The sequence below is a fragment of the Diceros bicornis genome, chromosome 4, assembly GCF_020826845.1.
Source record: "Diceros bicornis minor isolate mBicDic1 chromosome 4, mDicBic1.mat.cur, whole genome shotgun sequence".
NCBI classification, from domain to species: domain Eukaryota; kingdom Metazoa; phylum Chordata; class Mammalia; order Perissodactyla; family Rhinocerotidae; genus Diceros; species Diceros bicornis.
In genome coordinates this window covers 62,604,736-62,619,402 of record NC_080743.1, presented here as the reverse complement: position 1 = coordinate 62,619,402, position 14,667 = coordinate 62,604,736, and the positions used below count along the sequence as shown (strand labels likewise).

The following is a 14,667-nucleotide window of genomic DNA, read 5'->3' as shown; positions in this document are numbered from 1 at the left end:
GGAGCCATAAGAGAGACTTCTGGGGTGTTAAAAATATTCTTTACCAGAGTTATGCTTAGGTTCCTTCTAGAAAGTAGACTCTAAAACAAGGAAAGGAGAGAAAGTCAAAGTAAACTATATTGACATGGGGAGCTTTATAGGTAAGACTTCATTTTGGGGACATGACACCAGGTATTAGCAGTGGGACTCTGGGAAGAACAAAACAGGAAAGGAGAGAAAGCCAGTACAATGTTGTGTTATTAGAGTGGTCACCACTGTGGAAAACCAGCATTTGATCCCACTGGAACCCTCTGATGAATCACGGAGATCGTGCCTCAGTCTTGTCCACTGAGGGATCACATATCCATGATTCCCAGCCCCTGATAGACAAGGATTGCCACACGAGATGTTCATTCCCCTAGTCTTGCCATTTTGAGCATCCACAGTGATAACCAGCTGCTCACAGGTGTCCCAACCACATCATAAGACAAGCCTTAGTGCAAAAATGCAAAAGATACACAGTGCAGCAGAAGTTAGGTTCTGTCACCAGTTGCCTTAGCAATGGCTGGAGAAAAAGTGGGCTGATAAGATGTGAGACAGGACACAAGAGGTATTTCTATCAAGTTTTCCGGAGCAAACAAACAAAAAATATAATATATACACAAAATCAATCAATTATTTTTTCATAGGAAAAGTTGAATACCCCACAGTCTGTTCAGGAACTGTTTAACTCCTTGTGACAGCTAGTGGTGAAATATAGACATTCAGGAGCATCAAGTTGCAGCTCTTCCTCTGAAAATTCTATGTTGCTCAGTTTCACTCCATTCTGAATGAAAAACCCAGCGCCTGATGTGGACAGTCACCTGCAGTAACACCTGTTCATCTGTTGGGACCCTTGTCTTAACCCACTGCTGTAAGAAGGGCAGGCTGACTCAGTTTGGTACCTTGTAAGTAAACTCTATTGATGTGGGGAGCTTTGTGGTAAGACTTTGCTGTAAGTGGAGGATTCTATCTAACTCTGGGCTACTTCCTGCATATGTTTTTCCATAGTTACGGTCAGGCTTAAATGAGATCTGTACATTCCACTTGTCGTCTTAAAATCCTAATTTATCCAGCTTTTGGAAGTCATTCCACTTAAATGTCCGAATTAAAGTACGTATGAGAAACTACACCAACTAAATTCCATTAAGTCAATTTAATTCCATTATTCTAAAACAGCAATTAATTTCTATTTTCCCAATTTTATTTATTTCTTAATAAAAGTATAATCATTGAGATCAATTTTTTTATATGAAAAAAATTATACATGGTAAAAACTGATTAGCAAAGCAAATGTTGAATTTTACCTGTCAAGTTTTGCTTTTGTGAGTCTTCTTTTGTATCCATTATTTCTACCAAAATGCAATTTTCCCAGATTCAAAAGTACACTCTAAAGGTTAATATATGTGGTTTTATCCACTATAAATTTTATTTTGTATTTTGTATTGGTTTTACTGCTATTCATATTTATTTTAAAATTTAGATAAGGGAAAAATAGCTAAGCTCATTGATGCAATTTTAATGAGATATTTTATGATTTTCACTTGACATGGATTGATTTATTGTATTGTTAATTTGGTTCTCTCACAGCTTTGCAAACTGCACACTAACTGGGCAGGCTCTGGACTGAGAAAAGAGCATAGAAGAGGAGCAAATGTTCTCTGTTATAGAGACTATCATGTCACCTAGAAAGAAAAAAGTTAGCCTCTTTTTTTATAATCTTTATAGTTTTAATTTCTTTCTTTTGCCTTATTAATTCTTAATTAATAAGGTTGGGAACTTCGGTACAATGCTGAATACAAACGGTGAGCACAGACGTCCTTGTCTTGCTCCCAATCTTAGAAGAAAAGCCCATAATGTCACCATTTAGTATGATGTTAGCTGTAATTTTTTGTTGATGCCCTTTATCAAATTGAGAACGTTCTCCATCATTCTTAGTTTAGTGGGAGTTTTTATCATGAAGAGTTGTCAAATGTGTCAAATGTTTTATTTGTATATTTCGAGAAAGTAATATGATTTTTCTCCTATATTCTGTAAACATGGTGAATTATAATATTTGATTTTCAAATATTAAGCCAATCTTCCTTATCTGGGATAAACTCCACGTGGTCATCATGTAATAATCTTTTCATGTACTGCTAAATTTTGTTCAATTTTATTAAGGACTTTTGTGTCTAAGTTTATAAGAAATGTTGGTGTGTAATTTTCTTGTAATTCATTTGTAAGTTTTTAGTATCAGGGAAATGCTGCCCTCATAAAGTAAATTGGGAACTTTTGCCTTCTCTGTTTTCTGAAAGATTTTATATAAGAATGGCATTTCTCTTTCTTTAAATGCTGATTGAATTCAACAAGTGTTCTGAACCAGGAGTTCTCTTTGTGGGAGGGTTTTTAATAACAAATTTTAAAATGTTTTTTATTTGTTTTTATTTACTATATTTTATTTTTAATATTTAACACTTATTAATAGTTACCTATTATTAATACAGAACTATTCAGATGTTTTCTTTTCTTATCTCAGTTACAATAAACTGTGTTTCTTAAGGAACTTTTTGCTTTCATTCTATATTTTTTAATATATGGGCATAAAGTTTTTCCTAATAGTCCCATCTTATCCCTTTAATAATATCATCGGTGATAATATCCTTTCTTTCTTCTTAATACTGATAATTTGTTTTTTCTTTCCTTTTTCCTTGTTCATTCTTGCTAAGGATCTATCAATTTTATGAATCTTTTCAAAAACAAACATTTGCATTTATTGATTTTCTCTGTTTCCTGTTTTATTGATCTCTTCTTTATTTTTATTATTATTTTCTATTTACTGTGGGATTACTTTGTTCTTTTTGTGTTGCTTCTTAAGGTGGAAGCTTAGATCACTGATTTTAAACCATTCATATTGTTGTTGTTTAATATGAGCATTTGAACTCTGGGGCTCCTCTTCTCTTTGGACCACTTTTGAATTAACTCATATATTTTGATATGCTTTGTTTTCATTATCATTTGGTTCAAAATATTTTCTAACCTCTCTTTTGAATCCTTCATCATCTCATGAATTATTTAGAATTGTGTTGCTTAATTTTCAAATATTTAGATATTTTCTTGATTTCGTTATGATTCATTCTAAATTTAATTCCATTGTGATCAAAGAATATACTGAGAGATTTCAAGGTTCTGATATTTTGAGACCTCTTTATGGCCTAACATATGGGCTACAATGATAAATGTTTCAGGTGTGCTAGAATAAAAACATATATTCAGAATTTGTAAGGTGTAATATTCAATAGGTGTATATTAGCTCGTGTTATAGTGTTCAAATTTTCTATGTCCTTATTCATTTTTGTTCACTTATTCAATCAATTGCCAAAAAAAAGCTATGTTAAAATCTCCAATCAGGATTTTAACTTGTTTATTTCCCCCTTTGATTCTAAGATCTTTCCATCATGAATTTTGAAATTCTGTTTTCAGATGCATTAACAGTTAGGATTTTTAAGCCTCGTTTAAGAACTGATCATTTTTTCATTATGAAATATTCTTATTATTTACTATTCCCAGGTCTCTTCTGTGTCTTCTATATCTGAGTTTACAACTTGTATCATTTGTCTTTATCCTGAAAAACTTACTGTAGCATTTCTTTGTAGGTCTACAGGCAAAAATTCCTCTCAAATCTCAGTTATCAGAAAATATCTTTATTTCGTCTTAATTTCTGAAGGATACTTTTGCTGAATATAGAATTCTAAGCTGAAAGTTTTATTGGTTTTTTTTCTAGACACTTATAAGAAGTCATTCCATTACCCTCTAGTTTATGTTTCTAATAAGAAGGCAAATGCCATTCTTATTATTGTTCCTTGTATATACTATGTCTTTTCTCACCGCTGCTTTTAGGATTTTCTCTGTTATCTTTGGTTTTCAGCATTTTGTCTATGAAATGTATTTGTATAGTTTCTTTTGTATGCATCCTGCTTGGGATTTACTAGGATTTTTGAATTTGTGAATTGATATTTTTCATCCACTGTGGGGAATATTCGGTATTGTTGCTAAAAATATTTATTCTGCCCCAATCCAATTATTATGACACAAATCAAAGCCACTCTGTTCAGTCATGTTCTTCATCCAGTCTTTTTTCTCAATGTTTTATCTTAGATAATTTCTACTGCCCTTTCTTCAAGATGACTGACTTTATCTTCTGCAGTGTTCACTCTGCTGTTAAGGTCATCCAGTAGGTTTTTTTTTTTTTTCCCCAAAACACATTTTATGACTTTTGTATATTTTATGTTTTCATATATTCTAGGAGATTCCCCATATGTTCACCAATTTTTCATTTTTACTTATACATTTCCAAATGTATATATTTTTTGAAAATGGAAAGAGGTTTTATTTATGAAAGGACTATTTACAAAGTGTAGGGGAACCTCAAGTAAAGTAACCTGGAGCTAGTAGCAGCAGAGCTGTCACCACATGTCGGCCTTAATGGCCATGTAAAGGGAATCATTACTGGAACCTGGAAAGAGAAAGAATCATGTAGAATCAGCCACTTAGAGAAGAGCAGTGATCTTTTCTTGAGGGACAGAGCTAGCCCAAGGCAGTGCCACAAGCCAAATATATTTATAATATTAGTTTTAACCTCCTTTTCTGCTAGTTCCAGTGCTGGTTTATCTGTGGGTATGTTTCTTTTGATTTTTTTTATTTTCTACATGTCCCATTTTTCTCATGTATCTCTCAAAGATTTGTGATGTGTTGGATGTTGTATATAGATAACAGTAGAGATTTAATTACAGATTCTTTTGCTTTGTTTTTATTTCCAAGAATGTGCCATTTCTTTCTGGTGCACGGCTGCTAAAGGAAGAAGGTGGTTATTCAGATTTCACCAAGTATCAAGTTAATCTTGGCCTAGATGGCAATTTTTTCAATTGATTTCATCTCTTGTTAACCTTCCTCCCAGTGCCATAGCTCTTCCTGTCCAAGACTAATTTTTTTGATCTTACTAATGCTTAATCCTGGAGCCTGGTGAGAGTGGTACCTCAGTTTCATCTTTTTCTTTCTTTTTCTTTTTTTTTGTGAGGAAGATTAGCCCTGAGCTAACATCTGTTGTCAATCTTCCTCTCTTTGTCTGAGGAAGATTGTCTCTGAGCTAACATCTATGTCAGGATCTGAACCATCGAACCCCAGGCCGCCAAAGTGGAGTGAGTGAACTTAACCACGACACCACTGGGCCAGCACCTCAGTTTCATCTTTTGAATCAGTGGAAGAAGCGCCCTTTGTTTCTAGGGACCATGAGAATACATGAGACTAGAGAATATGTTACCCTACCATCACTGATCTTTTCTCAGCAAAAAGGAGTGGGAAGCCAGGGAGAATTGTTAGGTCAAGTAAATTATTGCTGCGTTTGACAGTCTTCTAGACTCCAATCTCTCCACCTTCTCCCCACCATTGTCAATCACTCAACTGTCTCACTCTTGGCTGGCTTTCTTCTCTACTGTTGCATCCATAACTGTCACTATGTGATAGTCATGTATATAGGGCTCTTCTCTCTGAAAAATCAGTCCATCTAGGGTTTTCTTGCATCTACCTCTCTTTAATAGTTTCATAGATAAGTACAAGTTTTACGATTTCTAAATTTTTTGGTGTTACCATGAAAACAAAGATCTTCTACATCCTTTTATATCCCACTCAGGAAATTGTTTACTGTTGAATTATGGCCAAATTGAAGAGAAAAGCATAGTTTCTTCATTTGTTTATGACTGGCCTGGTTCTCCTTATAATTATCTACTTCTGGGAAAAGGTAAAGAAAGAAGAAAAAATGTAGTCATATTAAAAGTCAGCATGGAATGATATAGAATTCTACATTGTTGTATCATGAGCCTAGGAACTCCTATTTTACAAATAGAACACAAATTGAACATATTCTTTGGGGTTATGACTCACAAAAGTTAAGATACCTCTAACTTGATTCTTTCATAAGCAAAGAAGCAAGCAGAATGTGTAACAAATAAAAAAAAAAACAACAAGAGCTGAACCTGGATCTGCTGCAGAGGAAGAGTAAGGGAGACAGCAGTTGGATCACTAAGGACTTGGCCTTTGGGAAATAGAATTGAAGCCAAAGAAGCAGACTGCTAATGCCAGAAGAGTGGGAAATGGATGAGTAGGGAATCAAGAATGTCAGGGAACCACCTAGAGCTGCAGGAGCAGAGTAGAGCATGGTTTCCCTGAGACTAATTTCCATTGGAACTTTGTTACACCATATTAGTCCTTGAAACAACAGGGAAGTGGAAAGCTGAGTCTTAAACACCCACTCTGAGTATAAACCTCTACAGTGGTCACAGCAAAAGTAAATATTCTGGAAAAAAGCTTTGCTGAATTAGGACAACTAAAATTGTATAGATTGAAAACAATTATGATCTCAAATAAATAAAGATTACCAAACCATTATGCCAGGAAAGATGAGAAACAACATACGTAGGTTACCTAAGAATAAAATGTTGTGATTGTGTGAGAGACCATATATGATAGCTTTGTGGAATTTTAAATGAATTAAGGGTGCAACTAAAAAGATAACTCTACAAAAAGAAACTATCAGAAGTAGACATCTATAAATGAAAAATAAATTGATTATATAATAAACCCCATGGGTGCATTAAATAGTGTAATAGACACAGTTGAAGAGTGAATTAGAGAATAGGAAGATATTTATGAGGCATTTTTCCAGAACACAATAATGAGATATAAAGAAATTGAAAAATATAAAAGAGAGGATAAGAGATATGGAGAAAAACAGAATGAAAAAGAGTGAAGATAGTTTAAGAGGCTTATGGGACATGATCAAGCAGATCACTATATGCATTATAGGGGTCCCAAAAGGAGAAGAGAGAGAAAAGGGGGCATAAAGCTTATGAAAATAAATAATGACTGAAAATTACCATAATGTGGGGGGGAAATAGACATTCAGATCCAGGAAGCCCAAAGAGTTTAACAAGCAAGATAAATCCAAAGAGACCTACACCAAAATACATTATTATTACCAAAAGTTAAGACAAGGAGATAATCTTAAAAGCAGCAAAAGAAAAACAATTGATTAAATGCACAGAAATCATTATAAGATTATGAGCAGATTATTCAGCATAGACAGTTATAAATCTAAAGTGTTTTGTGTAAGCCTCATGGTAACTACAAAAGAAAACTTATAGTAGATACATGAAAGATAAAGAAAAAGGAATCAAAGCGCACCACTACAGAAAAAGAAAAATATTTAAATTTCCATACACTTGGTTTAAAAACATAATTCTTAGGAATTTATTAGTCAAAGGGAAAATTATACTGAAAATTTATAAGAATTTAGGGTTGAATAAGAGTAAAAGATTTTGTATAGGTCAACTAGATCAATATTTTTATTTTGACGCTCAAATCTTTTATATCTATGCTGTTTTTCTGGCTACTGTAGTTATTAATAATTGTGAGAATTGTATTGGAATCTCCCTTGAAATTCTCTACATTTTTGCACAAAGTGATATTTCGAGGGAAATCTGTAGACTTTAAAATGCTTATATTGGAACAGATAAACATTGAAAATTAATGAGCTAAATGGCTAATTTAAGATATCACTAAATGGTCTGGGTTCACTTTGGCAGCAATGGTGGGGTCCAGTAGGGGCTTGCAGGCTCATGGGCCCAAAATGGGACAAAGGGAGGGGGACAGCTAAGTGAACTCAGCATCAGTGAGGTCCTGAAAAAAAGTGAGTGACTATTTGGAAGGGCCTGAGTCTTTCATGGCAGTGGCCTTCTTATCAGCACAGCGAAGCAAAGATCCAAATTCCCAGACCAGAACCTGAATCATGAATGCAGAAAATGTGATTGTAGGGACTGGGTAAAACAAAATGCCAAATGGGTGCAATGATGACCTGTTCTCTTAGAGGTCATTGGAGAGTAAGCTGGATACCAAATACCCCTACATGTGCCATGCCCAAGTGAATGCCTTCATGAACAAAAATTCATAAGTGTGAAAGGCTGTACTGTGTAAGTTGCTTTGTTCCCATGTAATGAATGTGCTAAGCTTGTCCTCCAGGAAGGTGTAAAAGAAGTTATTTTCATGTCTGATAAATAACCATGATAGTGATGGCACAACAGCTATGAGGCTCATATTTGATATTGTCACCCATACATGTCCCTGGCACACTGACATGTATTCCTAACAGAAAAAAATTTGCTTTGGCCCACATCTAACATCTTCCTTTGAGATGTTTTTCAGCTGAGCTGGGCTTCTGCTTCAGAGAAATCACTGCAAACCACTCTAAACCAGCTTTAACATGACCACAGGAGTATGCCTGTGCAGAGGGACTTGGAGGTGACCTGAAGTTGCCTCTGCTTCATTACCATACATAAATCTCCCCCTCTGCATACATTGCTAGGCACACTTCATGCCATAGGCAAAGGAGTTTGGAGGACTGCGCATGCACCAATTGTTCCCGGAAATCTTTGACCCTTTCCCAGAACTCTGATGATGCCATGATCCCTTGCCCTTTAAAAGTTCCCCATTTCCCTGTCTTTGGAGAGAAGATGTTTTAGATCATGAACTGCTCATTCTCCATTCCTTGATCAATGGATAAAGTTTATGCTCTGCTAGTCTGAACTGGGTCCCATTCTATTGGTGTGAGTAACTCCAGACAAAAGGAGCCACTTATGGGTCACCAGTCCTTTAGGGTTCAGTAACAAAATTTAGCTACTATGAAGGGACTGGATTATTCACTGATCTCATTTCTTACTTCTAAAATGACAGGGAGGCAGATCATGACAGTCCTGCCCCATGCTTGGCTGCCAGACTCACCCACTGACTCTTACTGAACAAGCACCTGAGGTCGCACTTAGACTTTTGTCTTCTGCCACTTCATTAATGTTAAGTGGGATTTCCCAAGAGCCAACATTAAGTCCACCTTCGGTTTAGCATCAGAACCATAGTCTACCTTCAATTTAGCATCAGTGTACATGCATGCAAGACCAAGGAAAGGAGAGACTTTTTCCCAGGAATGGATTGAGAAAAATGAGGGGCCTTTCCCAGGAAAGAACTGAGGCAGCTTCCCAGGAATGGTTTCACTGGTCCCTTAAGGGAGCCTCTCTCCCAAGGACTAGTACCATTCCATGAAGGATGAACTGGGTCAGGAATCAAGGGCAATTCATCACCCCAGGTCACAGTTGGGGGTGCTCAACCCTCACAACTAAGATGCCTCAGCAGGAGGTTTCAAAGTGGTGATGGAAGGAGGTAAGAACACTTGTTCAGGGTTTTTGTTTTGTTTTGTCTTTGTACTAATCTTCATCCAATAGGACTGGCTGGGAATGATAGGCTTTATATAAAATGATTACATCTCTTTTGCCTGATTGTATTTTAAATTATATTGTGGGGACAAATATTGTGTCTCACTGGGAAACATTTCCCTTGCATGATATTGTGAGAACATATAAATACAGCCCTCAGGCAATGTTAATTTAGCATGGGAAAGGAGATCTCACTTCAAAACGACCAAAATGACTTCAAAAACAGCGATGAAAAGGATCTTTACCACAAAAAGAAAAGAATCTTTGGCTTTTTGGCATAAAAAAAATCTTTAGCTGTCTGAACAGGTAACAATTTGGATCCAGCATTCTTTTGAGTTTTGTGTGTGAGACGTGGCTGAAATTCTAAAGATCTCTGTTTGTGTCTGTCTATATGTCTGTGCATGTGTGTCTATATGTATGCTATAAATGTGAGATATTCTTCTGCATGCAGATGGTATGACCAAAATTAAGAGGTCTGTTTAATTGGCTTAAAGTAAGCACTTACACAAATTATTTCTAAATGTAGTAGAAACTAACCCAAATGTGTTTCAGGTTAATGTGATATGAAATAATCTTTGGTAAATGGAAGCTTATTTAAGATTGTTGGTTGATTAAAATGGACATGTCCTCTGAGTTATCAGTATTGGATATGATGCAGACATGTCGCCTAGATTTCCTAGTCAAATAAGCTTATGTTATCTCTGTTATAAATTTTTCAGCAAAATAATAGCTTAAAAGGATAACTGATTTTGTCTAATGTCTCATAATGTTTTTGTAGGGAATCTAAACATAATTATTGGAAATAAGTAAACTAAATAGATGTACATAAGATAAAAGTTTTTGGGTGAAATTTTTAACAATAATTAACAGAAATTTTTAACAATAATTTTAACAATAATTAAGTATATGTACTTAAAATAATTTCAAAACCTTTTGGTGACTTGAAACCTTAGAGTTTTGCTAAATTAAGTTAAATGATAAAAATTTATTTGAATGTCCAGATCAATTCTAAATAAGATAAAGTATTAGACATTAGTTATTAAATACAGGTTTATCTACCTTTGGCTTCTTGTTATGGAGAAACTAAAAGATGTTTGAGTCTATTAGTAAACACTTCTTGTATTTTATTAAAAGATTGTACTATAAACTAACATATTTTTAGAAATTATGAAAAGTATTTATAAATTTGCCAAGCCACAGAATGCTAATGTAAAAGACAGCTTATAATTGCTTACTTCTTAGTTTTCACTAAAAATTAAGGTCTGTAAGGGTTAAGAATTCTAATTAATATATGTGATTAAATCTACTAAAATTTAATAAGGAAAAAATCTTTGTATTTAAAGAAAGTAAGATGTATGTTTTCAGTAAAGAAGGCATAAGAAATAAAGATATTTTTGTTTGTTAAAAAAAATTATAGAAGGTTTATGGAAAAAAACTCTGAGAAAAGAGTTTTGCACATGGACAAATTGGTTAAGATTGAAATGAATTTAATTAAGTGAATGAGTTTTAATATAAAATCAAAAGTAATCTGGTGCAAAATTAGAATGTGTATTTTTTCCTCTCTTAAAAGGATAGTTTTCTTAAATTTCTAGTCTGCTCTTGAGACTGAAAAGAGATTATGAAAGGTTTTTTTCTTTGTGCAGTCTACCAGAAGGGTAGGGATTATATGTTTTATCAAAATAAATTTCCTATATTGTTTTATCAGATCTTCAATCACAAGTGCTAAGGTTTTTCTTACAGCTATTTAACTTTGTTCATTTGCCTGAAAAATCTTTAATTGTCACCATGGTTAAATGGATAACTAAACGTTGTTCATAGGGACCTATGATATTGTGTGGTAAATGTTATTAATATAAATGTTTTAAAAAATCTATATAACATTCCTAAAATTCTTATCAGTCCTGGTTATCAGTAATAATTCAAGAGTATATGTCACAAAAATAGCTAAATTTATTTGTCAATTGCCATTTTTGAGTCTTTTTTCATTTACCAGGTGTTATTGTTTCACTCTCATGCTTTCATAAATGTTTTCATCTTCAGAGAAATTCATGGAAAGGACTCTGACACTTACTCTAGAATACGGGTTTCTGACAAACTTTCAGATCATAAAACTGAACTGGGTAAGAAATTACAGAATTCTAACAGAGAAACTGATTAATTCATGAAACTTCTAAGAAAAGATCAAGATCAAGAGTTGATTACAAGGGACTGAACGAACCAATGAGGATGATTATAATTTATATAACTTTTTTTGAAATATTGCTGATGTTTTTAATGTCTTATTTTTCCAGATTTAAGGAAACTTTTTTTAATCTTAAGCTAATTATGTCTTATAGCAATTTGGTAAATTTATATCTTTGTAAGCAGAATTGAAACATTTATCTTTTTCTCCCTACCTGATCTCTCCAGAATTTTGAAACTCTTAGTGAGCAGATATTCTTATTTTCATGGTAATATCATTATTTACATAAGTTCAATAAGAATCTGTTCTCCTTATGACGGGACATAATTGGAAACATTGGTTATATTACCAAAGCTTTAACTGGAATGTCATACTTGAGAGAAAAATACATAGACTAGGATAGGACTGAGCTTTAAAGGACAAAGATTGACTTTGTGAAATAAAGCCATTCGGATGTATTGGCCTGGTACCTGGATTACAGGGTTCCTAGCAACCTTACCAGGTGAGTAAAGAAGGTCACTTCCCTAGAAGGTGCAAAGAACATCAGGATATTTTGGGAACTTGGAGAAGAGAGTAATTCACCCAAATCTAAGTTATTGCAAGCAGTCTGATGACAAGTCCTTGGCTTTCCTTTCCTGGCCCCAGAAGCCTTTAAAGTTCAATCTGAGATTCCTTGTAAAATCTTCCAGCAAAGCAGGTTTAAAAGAGCCAATATGATCCGTTGCTATTCTTGCTGTACTTATGTAAATAATTGGCCCAATTTTATTGAAACTAGAGTTATTTTGCAAACCAATTAGTCTTAATTTGGCAATCTTTGGTAAACATGAGGATGACTTTAGAGAGAAAAATTATATTTCAGTAGAAACTACAATACACAATTGTGGATACAAATTAGAATCTACTTCTGTTAATTGTCTTTGAGGTTTTTGTTTCCTACTTGTAAACTGAACTGGATTTTGACTTCTTCTAGTTTCCTTAAATGTCTTGCTACAAATATCCAAACTTACCAGCCAGAGATGTAATATAGCAGGGGTATCTGGGGCCCCAGAGAACAAGCAGTTTATTAAGCCATTAAGCTAAATAGGTTCTTCCTAGTCCGACCGGGTTTCTACTGCTTGGAGACCTCTGGTGGCTAATCTACATCTCCTGCTCTTTGGACCTTGCATTCTAAACTGTCTGGTTTCCTTTGTTAGCAAAAGACTAGAATCTATTAAACTCCAATGGTGTTAACCCAGGGATATGAGAAGTTAAGAGTCCAACTGGGTGACAACTAAATCTATCTAAAAGTTGCTAGGAACAAGTTCTACTCCTCTATGGGCCCATACTAAAATGCCCCTGGTCAGCAGGAAGTAGTTACAGACAACAGACCTTCATCCATTGCCCCTCAAGAATGAGGAATAGGACATGGTCAGAGGAGGGATTTTTCAGCCTTACATATCCCTCTTGCACTGACATGTATTCCTAACAAAAACATCTTCCTTTGAGACGATTTTCAGCTGAACTGGGCTTCCAACTCAGAGAAATCACAACTGCAAGCTGCTCTAAACCAGCTTTAACCAGAACACACGAACGTCACTTACACAGATGGACTTAGAGAGGACTGGAAGTTGCCTCTGCTCCATTACCATACAAAAATCTCTCCCTATGTATACATTGCTAGGCACATTTGGTGCTGTATGCAAAGGAGTTCAGAGGACTACACATGCACTAATTGTTCCTGGAAGTCACCCTCCCTTTCTGGGAACTCTGAGGATGCCATGACCTGGTGCCCTTTAAAAGATCCTAATTTCCCTATTTTCAGAGAGAAGGTGTTTTAGGGCACGAGCTCCCCTTTCTCCTTTCCGAAATCAATGAATAAATTTTCTGCTCTGCTATTCCAAACCCAGTCTCATTCTGCTAGCGTGAGTGACTCTGGGCAAAAGGACCCACTTGTGGATCATCAGTCCCTTAGGTTTTGGTAACAATATGGCTAGGGTTACATTTAGGAAATTCACACTAAAGTGCCACAAGATTTTCACTGACTTTGATTCAGTTAACAGCAGACCAAGTCAGAAGCTTCAGTGAGTTACATGTCATTAAATTTCCGGAAGTTTGGGATTACCCTCTGCTAAGAAGATGTTAATGTCTTTCATCTTAAAATTACACATAACTTTTTAATAGTCAGTAGAGCAAAAATAGACATCTTAAAAATATAAAACCTCAAATCTTACTGTCTTTCCTGTCACATGGAATCTACATCTGTTTACACTATTGATTTAGGATTTAAAACAAAGGATCCTATAGATGGCCTGTCACATAGGTACAGAGTGAGGGTGCCTCCCCCTTTTATATCCTGGTTTTCTGGGATGCCATTGTTCTGCAGGAAGGCATCAGCTATCTGTCACCCACTTCATTTCAGCAGCTTCTCTTCACTGCTACAAGAGTTAGAAGGACAAATAAATAATTGCTTTCTCAGATAACCTATGATTTCCCCATTCAAATTTATAAACTATAGCCAGCTCTCCATTACCCTTAGAGATAAAATTGCAGCCATCTCAGAGTGCCTAGGACCATGAAAAATATAAAGACTAATCTCCGTATTGAGTTTAATTCATATATTCACTCACCAAAAAATCACTCAACACATGATTATGTGTTGAGTTTACATGATTTTAGGTTAACATAATTATGTTAACCTAAACATAGCCAAAATAAGAGGCAGAGAGGAATTTATTTTGGGATTTAAAAATTGCAGTTCAGGGTACACAGATTTTGGTGTCCTGCTAGGGAGGAAGAGGCAGGGGCTTTTAAAGGGAAAAGAAGATTTGCATTACAAAGAATATTAATTGGGGTTGGGAGCAGAAAGCTAATCTTGGCTAAGCATAATTGATTGCTAAGGCTACCTAGAGTAAGGCAAAAGTCCATCACTGCGATGTGTTGCAGGTTTCTCACAGACTTCTCAGAATATTTGCATCTTAACTCAGTTCGAAAGTTCATGTTCTGCCCAATGATGACTTGCATAAGACCCATTTCCTTAATGGCTTCCTAGCTATAATTTAAAGCCCTTAGGCATATGTGACCCCATTTGTTCCACTTTTCACATTTTCCCCTTTTGATTGAGATTTTTCTCTGAAAACATTGCTGATCAACCATGGATTTGTTTAGTTCCATTGTTGCTGGGATAGATCTGTC

At 35.0% G+C, this 14,667-nt stretch overlaps 1 pseudogene; it reads left to right on the top strand.

The window, feature by feature from the left end:
- Positions 1 to 1,807: 1,807 nt before the first annotated feature.
- On the top strand, positions 1,808 to 13,560 carry LOC131401380 (deoxycytidylate deaminase-like; annotated as a pseudogene).
- The last annotated feature ends 1,107 nt before the right edge of the window (positions 13,561 to 14,667 follow it).